The sequence below is a fragment of the Lepidochelys olivacea genome (assembly GCF_965140295.1).
Source record: "Lepidochelys olivacea isolate rLepOli2 genome assembly, chromosome: 6".
In the NCBI taxonomy this organism is placed as follows: Eukaryota; Metazoa; Chordata; order Testudines; family Cheloniidae; genus Lepidochelys; species Lepidochelys olivacea.
This window is the reverse complement of record NC_140416.1, coordinates 82,364,579-82,377,155: the sequence shown is the minus strand read 5'-3', so window position 1 is coordinate 82,377,155 and position 12,577 is coordinate 82,364,579. Positions and strand designations below refer to the sequence as shown.

The 12,577-nt window shown below is 44.2% G+C and overlaps 1 protein-coding gene across 1 annotated transcript in view; it reads left to right on the top strand.

Annotated features, from left to right (window-relative positions):
* The first annotated feature begins 2,845 nt into the window (after window positions 1-2,845).
* Window positions 2,846-12,577, top strand: part of LOC311522192 (uncharacterized protein) — a 78,279-nt gene continuing 68,547 nt past the window's right edge. The window contains exon 1 of the mRNA XM_084631247.1: window positions 2,846-2,904. The gene's annotated coding sequence lies outside the window, so the exon portion shown is untranslated. The remainder of the gene's footprint in view (window positions 2,905-12,577) is intronic.

Sequence of the window (12,577 nt, the reverse complement as noted above, 5' to 3'; positions counted from 1 at the left end):
TTGTTAAAATAGGTATTAGGATTATAAAAGTGTGTTTGGACTTTATTGAATATTTGAGTTACTGCATGCATTAATCTCTCTTACAACATCTATATCCCATATTGTAAGGTAATATTTAAGCATTTGTAAATCAAACAGGAGAGAGACATTAATGAGTGTGAAGTGCTGATCTCCAACAGAAGGTGTTATGTCCTTCCCAAGAGGAAAAGGCCAATAACGCCACATTGGCTATTGTGGGACATTAAAAAAGACAAAAGAGTTTGTTCTGCTATTCCACCTGCCTCCTGAAGTTGAGTCATGTAAGTGAATTCCTCCTGTCAGCTGAGTTTGTGGCTCAGAGCAATGGGGGGGGGAGGGAGATAAAAACCCCTAACAAGAAAGAACTAGACCTTTGTGCTGCTTGGAGACTCAGCAGCAAGGTCTCTAGGTATAAGTAAGGGATCCCCAGCTGCTTACCCTGGGTTAGCCATAAAGGACATATAGAGCTTATTTATTATAGATGCTTCTATTAGCTTTTGAAACTTGATTGCAACTCATTTATTTATGTGTTTACACCTGCTTTAACCTCTTAAATAACTAATTTTCTTTTTTTATTAATTAATCCGTTGATATATATTATAGGATTAGCTACAAGCAGTGTCTTTGGTGTGAGATCTAAGGTGCTCTTCCAACTAGAGCCAATGAGCTCTTCATTGCTTCTGACTTATCCCAATTTATCTTCAAGCCAAAGAATATATCAAAGTTATCTATTGTTTGTAGGATATTAGGAATAGATTGAGCTGGATTTTTAACAAACAGGAGGAAAGGACATTGTCTACATATAGAAGGATTTTTGTCTCCTGAGTCTCTGATTTGAGCCGTTCAATACCTTAGTGTTTTTAAGTGGTTCTAATGCCAGATTGAACAGGAGGGGAAGAGGGGGCATCCCTGTCTACTTCCCTAAAACAGATCCAGGGAGGAGGATGTTGTGTTATTTGTTAGGATACAAGAGTTTGGATTAGAATATAACTGTTTATCCATGAAATAAAGGATTTTCCCAACCCAAATTTATCCCAGGTAAGAAACAGGTTTTGCCAGTTCACTCTGTCAAAAGCTTTCTCTGCATCAAATGAAATGATTGCATGGGAATTTCTAGAGTGGTGGTAGAATACAATAACATTAACTTTTTTTAATAAATCCTAGCTGACTGGGGTTAAGCATATCACTCTCTTTTTTCAAGCTTTTTAGCTAATATTTTTAAAAGTATTTTTATTAGTATTAATGAAAGATGTGTCTACAGCTGTTAAGCTTTTGTGCATTCTCACTTAGTATAATTAGTATGGTAATAAGGGCTTCCCTCATAATAGAAGGTAACATACTTTTTTTTTTTTTTTTTTTAAGGCATCTTTGCAAATGTATAACTGCTTAGGGGCCAGAATTTCTTTGGAAGTTTGATAGAATTCTACCGATAGGTCATCGGCACCAGGGTCAGGTCTTGCCCTGACTTGTTTCCTTCAGGGCCTTGATTATTTCCTCTGATTACAAAGGAAAAGCCAGCTTGGCCTGCTGCTTTTCTGAGATTTGTGGGAGGTTAAGAGTTTGAATATAATTATTCAGGTCTTCTGGATCAGGTTGTGAATTGTTATTGTAAAGAGCCTGGTAGAATTTTAAAAAATTGATCATTGATCTCTTTTGATTACCTGCCCTTGTTCTGATTTGAGTAATACTGTTCAGAATGTTTAACCTCTCTCAATATATAAGCAAGAATTCCCTGCTCTCTTCCCCACTTCCAGTGTGTTTGAGTCTAAAAAGAATAAATTTGGCTTGTGTTGAAGTCAGTCTATTTGCTTCATAGTGAAGATACTTAATTTGTTAAAACTTTCTTGGGGGGCATAGTTTGCACATTCTAATTTTGTAGCTTGGAGTTGCTCAGTTAATTCCAGGGGCAGAGTCTGCCTAGCCTTCTCCCTACCCACTGAGTAGGGAACAATCCTGCTCCTAAAAAAAAAAAAAAAAAAAAAAAAAAAGCATTCAGAGTATTCCATTGGGTGGACTACGATATTTCACGTGTCATTTGTTTAGAAGAAAAACAGAATTTCTGCTGAGACAAACCTTTAAAAGAGCATTCAATCTCCATCTTTCCAATTCAAATTTTGCCTTGGGAGGGGAAAATTGGAGTATTACTGGTGTATGAGCAGACATCATCATAGAGTTGATTTCATTATTAAGCATGGTGTCCACCAGGTTCATAGACATCAGGCAGAAATCTATTTGTGAATATGTGGGAAGGGGGAGAAGTAAACTCCTTTATGGTAGGGTTCTGCAATGGCCATATATCTTTTAACCCCAATTCTTCTATATAATCTTTTATAGTGTTTCTAGCATGTGATTAAGTACGCTGGTGCCAGCCTGACTTGTCTGAAGAAGGGTTTAACACTGCATTAAAATCACCTGCTACGATGATTGATACTAGGGAGATATTAATTAATTTGGAAAAAAACTTGAATCTTTGTTTGCATATCAGAGGTGAAAGTAAGCTGGTATGCCGTGCCAGACTGGACCGGCTTCCCTGGCGCTGCAGGTAGCCCCTGGCCCTTTAAATCAGCGCTGGAGCCTGGCCGCCGGGGATTTAAAGTGCCTGGTTCTCCTGCCACTGCAGGGCACCCCAGGCTCTTTAAAGCACCGCTGAAGCCCAGCCACTCCAGGGTAGTGGCAGCAGGGCTCCCGCAATGATTGAAAGGACCTGGAGCTCTGCAGCGGCCAGAGCCCCTGGCCCTCTAATTTGTGGAAGCTCTGAGCCACCTCTGCAGCTGGTAGCTGTGGGGTGATTTAAAGGCCCTGGGGCTCCCAGCCAGAGCCCCAGGGCCTTTCCCTGCCTCTTCTGATTGAGGAGGCCACGCCCCTGCTCAGGACTCCAGCAGACCAGTAAGTCTGTTAAGTTACTTTCACCCCTGCTGCATATATATTAATTACAGTATATATAGAGTTAAAGATCTTAGCCTTTACCAGCAAAAATCCACCTTCCTCATCAACATCTAGAATTTGTAAATTGAGTCTTTTGTGAAATGGTGTTGCTATTCTAGTGGTTCTCAAATTTTTGTACTGGTGATCCTTTTCACAAAGCAAGCCTCTAAGTGCGACTCCCCCGCCCCTTATAACACTTAATATTTAATACCATTAATAAATGGTGGATGCAAAGGGAGGTTTGGGGGTACAGGCTGACAGCTTGTGACCCCCCCCCCCGTGTAATAACCTTGTGGAGTCCTGCCCCCCCAGTTTGAGAACCCCTGTGCTATACCCTTGGCTGCCCCCAAGGAAATTGTTAAACACCCCTTCCCCCCATGTACTCCCTCCCAGATCTCCCTGCCCCAAAGTCATTAAGATGGGTTTCCTGTAGAAGGATGATCTCTGCTTTCACAGGAGTGAGCCGCCTTCTCTTTATGGCGATTCACCTCCAAAGGGCCCGTTTGACACTCCAGAGCAGCGTAATACACAGCCTACCAGCAGGAGGAACAGCCCACCTTAAGAGGCAGGACTCTATGCTCCCTCCCCCCCCAGGAATAGAAAGGGAGGCGTGGGGATTTTTGTGCACCTGCGCACTGAGAGGGCAGAGCGGCCATATGAGTCCTCCCTGAAAAGGGCGAGGATTGTACGCGTGCGGGCTGGACACGCAAGCTAGTATCTGCGCATGCGCAGGGAGAGGCGTTTTCAAGGGCTAGGACGTAGTGGGGAAAACGCCTCCTTTCCGACAGGAGAGAGAGCTAAGAAAAAGGGAGGAGCCTTCTTCCACACATGCGCAGTGAGAGGCGGCTTCATTACTGTTTCCATCCGGAGACGGGAGAAGGGCCGCCCTCTCCCTACACATGTGCATTATGAAGCACGTGTAGTGCTGGGAGGCGGGGCTCTCGGCCCTCCTTGCACAGGCGCAGGATATTCGAGCCCGGCGCGTCGCGCACGGCTCTAGCGTAGGGCGGCCGGGGTCAGGCGGGCGATGGATTTCGTCGGGGCGCGGAGCGCGGTGCTGGCTGTGCTGAGGGGCGCGCGCGCAGGCGACCGGTCCCGCCTGCTGCACTGGATGCGAACGACCAGTAAGCGATGCATTCGCCGGCCGCGGCACCTGTCCGTCCTCGGCGAGCCTCCGGCACCGCGTGGGGGCAGGGCTTTCCCTGGGAGTTGGAGGCGCTGCGCGTGCCGCGCCCGTTGGGCTCGGGGATTTGTCAACGGGCGGCTCCTCCCTTGCGCGCGCGGCTCCTCCCCTGGGTCGGCTCAGCGCGGCGGTCGGAAGGTGTCGCCCCTGGCTAGCGTGTGCCCCTCCTTTTAAGTATCGACTGAAGTAGGGCTCGCTTAGATAGCGGAAACTCCGGTGTTGGCCGCCTGCAGCGTTCGACTGCCGCACCCGGGGCCCCCCAAAATCGTAAGATTGGCTTAAAAATTGAGACTTAAAAAAGAAGTAGGGATCTTAGTTGTGGTGGGGTTTCTGAGCCTTTAGGGTGCACTAGGGTCATGTGTTCAAGCTTTTCTCTGAAGTTCCGAGGGCTAAAAGCTTCCTTTGTAAAGCCCGTGTTGCTTGGTTGGCTAGGGTTATCCATGTGGTGGACTTAATGACTTTTCAAAGTCCTTTCCAGCTCAACATTTATACTAGTCTGTGAAAGCTGAAATCACCCCCAATCTCTTGCTTCCAGCAGCTGGGGCTCTAAGAAAATACCCTATCACAAGAATTAGTAACATTGAATTTGCACTGGTGTCATTTACAAATTTTAGGTTTTGTATAAGGGCAGGAGATGCACCTGTTCAACTTAAATGGGGTTAAAATCCATTTTAGTGAAAAGGCTGTGTAAATGCTTTTATTGCAATTTAAACTGTAAACATACAAGCAATGATAAACAATAGTGAAACTGATTTAAATTGCTTTGTGTAAAGAGAAATACAAAATATAATCTAATGAGAAAAGTGTAAGAATTTTCAAAATCCAATTTACTTAGGAAACTATATCCCTTTTGATTATTAAGAAAAACATTTATAAGTACAGCGGGGTCCTGTTCCATGATTGAGGTTCCTAGGTATTATGCGAATACGAGTAACTGTTTTTGAAGTTGATAGTATTTTTCTAAGACACTACACAGAGAAAAATACCTTGATAAGTAAGGAGGGACAACATGCAGTTTGAGGATTATGTCCTCTCCCATTCATTCATGGGCTCATATTTACACTGCCATTACATGGGTCCCACCTTTTCCATTGTCTGGATTTGGCAGATTTGATACTATAAGAAGAGACTGTTGAGTGATGGCTCTTTTCTATGTCTGTCTGACTCTCATTACCATAGTATCAGAGTGCCTCAGTTTTCAATGTATTTATCCCCACAAGATCCATGTGAAATAAAGTACTTTTATCCACATTTTTCGGGAGGGGGGGAGAAGAGGAGGATAAGTGATTTGCCCAGTGTTACACAGGAAGGCTGGTACAGAGTAGGATCTTGGGACTCAGTATATAGCACCCTTATTATTGGGCCAGCTAGTTTTGAGCTGTGTATATGCCATTTCTAAAAAGACTTTGAAAAGTTAGTCTTTATGTTTAGTTTCTTATGAATTGTTCACAATCTTTGAGACAGTTGAAAATGTAGAGTGTGAATTTAGGTAATGCACTGAAGCCATAGCCTCATAGATAGTACTGTGCTGAATAAAGTACAGTCCCAGCCCCTTGTCTGCTTCTCCTCTCCCACTCACTAGAGCCATAACCCTGCTCCTGGCACTAGCTCAGTGGGGGAGGTTGGGGGGGGGGGCAGGAGGGTGTGGACAGGTGTAATGGTGGGGATGCAGCCCTCAAAAGTTTGGGGACCACTTCATTAGGCAGATTATATTTTGCTCACACATTACAGATTAGGAGGAGACCAAACAGATCAAATTTTAATGTAGTCTTTAAGCATAAGGTTTAATGTTTATTCCAAAAATCATTAGCTTACATGGGAGCCAGGTTTGTATAATTTTTGGTGGTGCCCAGAACGGGTCCAAGCAGAGCCATCCTGTCCATAGGACAGACTGTGGCAACTGCCTCAGGCCCTGTGCTTTGGGGGGGCCCCCACGCTTCAGGGCAACACAGGGTCCAGGTTGACCTGGAAGGTTAGTGCGGGGCCTGGTGCTGGCAGCAGTGAGCAACCCAGCCTGCCCTGCTCCACCGCGCCCCACCAGCTCCTGGTGGAAGCCAGAAAGAGGCGGTGGGGGGCTTGGGGAAATGGGCAGAGCAGGAGTGAGGCAGAGCAGGGCAGGCTGGGGTCACATTGCTTGCTGCTGCCAGCGCCAGGCCCCCTGCTAACCCTCCAGACTGCCCTAGATCCCACATCCCCCTGAAGCGTGGGGCACCCCAAAGCGCAGGGCCTAGGGCAGTTGCCCCTGTCCATCCTATGGACGGGACAGCTCAGATTAAATATAAACCCAAACATTCGTGGAGCTGGGCCCACATTCCTGCATACTGGTGGAGCATAGGCACCGTGGGCCCATATAACTCACCATCTATGTTAAATTATTTTGGGTTCTTATCCATATATGTCCAATCCTGTTTTGCATCTTAAATTTTTGGCCTCAACGCACTGAAGTAGGTTTCACATTTAATGATGCATTGTGTGATTAAAAACTAAACACTGGCTCTTACTCTTTGTTTTCCTGTCACTTATCTGGTTTCTGATTCATGATAATATTTTGCTTCTCGCCTCGTGACTACTTAGTTTCTTTAGTATTTTTTTGTGAAGGACCTATGAAATTTTTGAAGTCTAAATGAACAGTCATCCCATTCTTTTGTCTATAATGCTGATACCTTCATAAAATTCTAATAGGTTAGTGAGACATGATTTTCCCTTGCACAAACAATGCTGATTAAATGCTATCGTGGTCTCCCAGAGGTTTATTGTAATTTTACCTATTGTTTCAATCAATTTACCAGGTATATGCGCAAAGTTTACTGGTCTGGTTCCTTGGATCACCTCTAGAGCCTTTTTAAAATGTACATGTGTTTAGTACTGTTAATGAGAGACAGCATATTTTTGCTAATAATTTCTGCACTTAAGATAATGAATCTGTCAAGTAGTTCAGGCCCCAGATTTGAACTACTTTATAATTGTTACAGTCTGGTAGGCTGTGCTCATAATTTAATGTACTCTATTGCGGTTTTTAAAAAGCTCCAGTAATTGGAGAAAGTCCAGAGGAGATCAACAAAAGTGATTAGTCTAGAAAACATGACCTACAAGGAAAGATTTAAGAAATTTGGTTTGTTTAGTCTGGAGAAGACAACAAGGGGGTCACGGTAACAGTCTACACGTACATAAAAGATTGTAAAAAGGGAGGGGATAAATTGTTCTTAACCACTGAGAATAGGACAAGTATTAATAGGCTTAAATTGCAACAAGGGAGATTTAGACAGTAGGAAAAACTTCCTAACTAAGGGTAGTTAAGTACTGGAACAAATTACCTAAGGAGGTTGTGGACTCTCCATGACTGGCAGATATGAACACATTAGACAAGCACCTGTCAGGGATGGTCTAAACAATACTTTAGTCCTGCCTCAGTGCAGGGGACTGGACTAGATGACCTATCAGAGTCCTTGCCAGTTGTATAGGTCTATGATTTGTGGACCAAGCCAAAACTAACATGGCAACAGTTTTGTAATTGCAATACAATATTTGAGTTTACATGTAGAAGATCAAATGCCAGGATAGACTGGATGCACTGGTAATACAAGATTGAATAACTAAAGTAACCAGTTGGAGAATATAATTGGGTGTTCTCATTAGGTCTGTGCAGGAATCCTCCCTATTCTAAGATTCTCACTGTTATTACAAGTTGAAATAGTTTTGCCTTTCAGAAATAGCAGCCTCATGCCATGAGAGCATAGCCCTTACATTTGCTAACTTCCTAACTATATGTATTCTTCTTTGGGAATACCTTCTTTGTCAGTAGTATCAAGACTGCTGCATAGTATCTAATTATGTAGGAGTTAAAAATACACTTTTGGCTACTGTACTTCGCAGTTTTGAAAGATTGCAAGTGAATATTGCATCAGCGCTAGGCAATAAAGAGAAAGGAAACCATCTGTGTTCTTAGCTCTATAATGAGATCAACTGAGACTTCATGGTCTAGAACAGTGGTTCTCAAGCTCCCCCCACCCCACAGACCACTTGAAAATTGCTGAGGGTCTCAGCAGACCACTTAATTTTTCCAAATGTTGTTTGTAGCTTTAGTTAATTATTGTAAAGCACTTTGGATAAACGTGCTATATATAAAAATAATGTTTTTTCTACAAATAAAAGCACACAACTTATATTTTAATATCAGTAATCTTACTTTTCTAATGTAATGGATGTGCTCTTTCCCCTGCTGCAGAAGCCCCCCCGAGCAGGGGCTGGGAAGGGTGTCTCTCCCCGATAGCCACAGCCCTGGAGCTGGGGAAAGTTACCTCTTTCTCCAGCCACCGCAGCCCTGCACATCCTAAATTCCACCCCCCCCCCCAACTGCCTGTAGTGCGGCATGTACTTACCGCTGCCACACCTCTTCTGGTTACCTCAGGAATTAGCTGTTCCAGCTCCAGAGTGCCTTCTGCTGGCTGGTGTTTCTCCTGTTGTCACTATGTGTCTTACCACTGGCATCAGAGTAGGCCCCACATCCCCCTTGGCCCACAGTGCCTCTTCTCTGGGGTACTGCCCCACAGTAGTGCCCCCAGACTCAGGGGTCCCCCCCCAGGAAATCCCAGTCCCCTCATCCCATCCCACCTCACCTCAGTGACCCACTACCAGTCTTCATCTAGCCCCATCGCTCAAGGGCAAACCACAGTCTGAAGTGGCCACTCATCGGCAAGGGGTTGGACCAGCTGCCTCTTCCTTCCCTGGCTGCTTCCCCACAGCCCCAGTACCTCCTCAGGCCTTGGAAGCAAAGCCTCAGCCAGGGAGTTCACCAGGCTGGAGCACCTCCTGCCCTTTCCCAGCACTGCTCTGTCCAAGGTACCCCCTTCTGCTTGCAGGCAGCCAGTCTTTCCCTCTCCAAGGCTGGAGAGAAACTGGCAGCCTTCTGCCCCTGCAGCCCTTTTATAGGGCCCACCCTAGCCTTCATTGGCTGCCTCCCAGGCTTCTCTGATTAGCTCTCAGCCCCAGCCCACTCCAAGGGCTGGCTTCTAACCCCTTTTGAGCTGGATTGGGGGGACCACCCTGCTACATAGCCCCTCCCACCTACCCCCTATTCCCCTCAAGGCCAGCACCTCACTTTAGAGGTGTGTCATCTCCAAGGTCCAGGCATCTAATTGGGGTGCCCCTTTGTTCTCTCGTGTCTAGTCGCTCAGGTGTGCACCTTAGAGGAAGCTATCTGTGGACCACCTGAATGGAGCTTGCGGACCACTTGTGGTCCATGGACCACAGTTTGGGACCTTCTGGTTTAGAATATCCAGAGAGTTGCAAGAGAAATATAGTAACTTTAAATGCACAGAAGAGGGTCGTGGGGAGGTGCGGAGCCTACAGGACATAACCTCCTGTCACTGTAATCAAAGGTTAATATTCTTTCCAGATTCCGTGACATCAGCAATGATGCTGGTGTTTAAACAAGGAAGTAGACAAAAGTATCAATATTTGCTCATCTTTAATCTGATTGTATGAGGTACATTCTTTTTAGTTAGGGGGAACATGCAGAAGTTTTAGGCATACATTTTTGAGTTTCTTATCATTACCCAGCTAATGGTGATAGTCACTCTCATCAGATTGGTAGTCAGAAGAAACACACATACAACTCTCACCCTACAAATAACTTCACTTTTTTCCCTCTAGCATGACCTGGGGTTATTTTGGATGGCTGCCATTTCCTTCTCTCGCACCAAGCTTGTCAAGAGGCAGTTGGCAAATGGAGGAAGATTATTCTACTGGCTTATTCACCTAAAGAATTGAGTAGAGATTAAGTTGAGGCATTTGCTCAGCAGGGCTGTTCTCCTGAGCCTCCTCCTGCAGGTGTTGTCCAAAATACTGGGAGAGAGTCTGAACTAGTGGAGGAAGATGGGGCTTAAAATCACTATATTCTGTCCCCAGAACTAGGGCCTCTGCTCAGCATTCTTGGTGACTCCTCACCTCATAGAGCTGCTCTGAGCAACAATTGTGGCAGTGGTGAGGGAAGGCAGAGCCTACTATGTTCTTCTTGCAAAATTCCTCTGTTCTAGATACTTATGCCACATCCATTCCTGTAATATCTGAGCACTCCCATAACCACTAAGATTGGGACAGGACAAAGTATCGCAAGGAGTCAGTACTGAGATGCCTGGTTAACACTGACTACATCTCTAGAATTGGGGTTGTCCCACTCAAGGAAAAGCAGTATCATGGGAGATGCTGAAAAGTTGTCTAGTCTCCACAATCATGCACTGAATTTAAAGCCCAGTATTTCTAGGATGCAGAGGAGGGAGCAGAGGAACGATGATGTGCAAAAAGAAAAGAACCAAATAATAGTGGGAAACCAATTTGAATGTATATGGTGAAAAAGAGATCATTTCAACCAAGGGGGAGTAAAATAAACAGGGAAAATGACATCTTCTGAGACACAAGTTTCTCCCTTTCTTTTCTGTACTCCTACCAGAGTCCTATTTCTGTTCCCATCAAGATGTTGCATTGCAACAATTACACTTCCAGCTGAGGAGGGCTGGGCATGGTTCCAACATCATCAGCAGAGCAATTTAAGGCTCACATCCTCATTACCACCGCAGGGCTGAGTGTGTTTGCGTCTCATGACAGCTTGAGATAAAGACCTGAGCAGGTGAATCCTCCTGCAGTAACATGTTGCATCACTACTAAGACAGCTTGATGATTTTTTTTTTTACTTAAAACAATTTATTAAGATTTTTTTACTTTTATGAAAATGATAAATATGCACAATGTTATCTGGCACATCAGTTAAAAGTAATTTGAGATCTTTACAGCATAGCAAAAACCTAGTAACTTTTATCTTCTCTAGAATAAAGGCCATATCGGAACAACTAAAAACTCAAATAGAAAACTTTTAAACAGTTCCTTGGTTTAACAGTTTCCATGAGTAATCTTCCTTAGTAATTATGGTAACATAAATCAATGTCTTGAACCTATTTTTCTCCTCTGCCCTTATACAGAATAAAATAAGTGATACTTTTTTCAGTTCTTACAAATTACAGAAGTTCCAAGTCTTTTCACATAATGATAGAAATAGTCTACTGTCTTCAGGCAGCTGCTTAGCAACACTGCTTTCGCTCTTTCGCAACCAGCTTCCTCATCCCACGCATTACAGTGTAATGTAAGTCATTTTCGGGTAGAGGTTACAGCTTTTCCTTTGAATTACAGTCAGTTTTAGATCTTGAAGAAATGAAGCATTAACTGTCAGAAATAGCAACAAGAAGCTTTGGTAATTTTTTTTTATTTTAATTTTTTTTTATTTAAATACTGGGAAAGCCGAGTCCCAGAAATTTTGCCCAAGGAAACTTGGACAAAACCTAAAGGCTAATTAAAGCCAATTTGGGAGCCCCCTGCAAAGATTCCGTTAAATTGAGGTGCAGAGTTCAGTGTGTGGGGGTGTGTGTGTAAGTTGAAAGAGGCTACTTGTAATATGCCCAGGTTGTGTTAAAAGGGGGAGACATCCTGGTTTACCAGGGGCTCAGATTATCCCTGCCATCTCTCTGTCAACCTGATGCATCTCTTACTGCACAGAACTGGAGCATGAGCAGTAAATGAATTTGCATTGCTGATGTATTGTAGTGTGAGAACCCCAGCACTGCTAGTAACAGATCTGGTGCTGGAACTCTAAAAGTGTGGTGTAAACTGTAGAAGAGTATTAACTTTGGCCTTGAACATGCGCCTGGATTTCCCGAAGCCATTAGTGATGGCGCCCCGTCCAGATAGAAGTTTGAGAGCATTGTGTAAACTGACCCTCCAAACTTCTACTATTATAGAAGTGTCCTGGGATATATTAATGTTTATACAGAGAAGGTGTGGCCTCAGGTTGAAAGACTCATGCTTTTAAAAAAAACTCTCTCATACAGTAAACTCTGGTGTACTTCATTTAACTTCAGGAGGCGGGAAGGATGAGTTGACTCTATCAGAATTGTCTCTGTGACTTCAGGAAGTCCACATTTCAAATCTGAAACTAGAGTCATTAAATCACCTTTCTTCTTGGCAACTAAAAACCTTTTTTGTTGTATTTTGATCTTTTAAAACAGATGGAACAAGTCTATTTGGGGATTCTTACTAATCAGTCATACAGTGATAAGTAGTGCCCTACCAAATTCACAACCATGAAAAACGTGTCATGGACTGTGAAATCTGGTCTCCCACCGTGAAATCTGTTTTTTTGTGTGGTTTTACCATATATTATTACAGATTTCATGGGGGAGACCAGTGTTTCTCAAATTGGGGGTCCTGACCGAAAGGGGAGTTGCAGGGGGGTTGCAGTATTGCCACTTCTTACTTCTGTGCTGCCTTCAGAGTTGGGTGGCCGGAGAGCGGTGGCTGTTGGCCAGGTGCTCAGCTCTGAAGGCAGCGCCCCAACAGCAGTTGCGTAGAAGTAAGGATGGCGATACCATACCATGCTGCCCTTACTTCTGCGCTGCTGCCTTC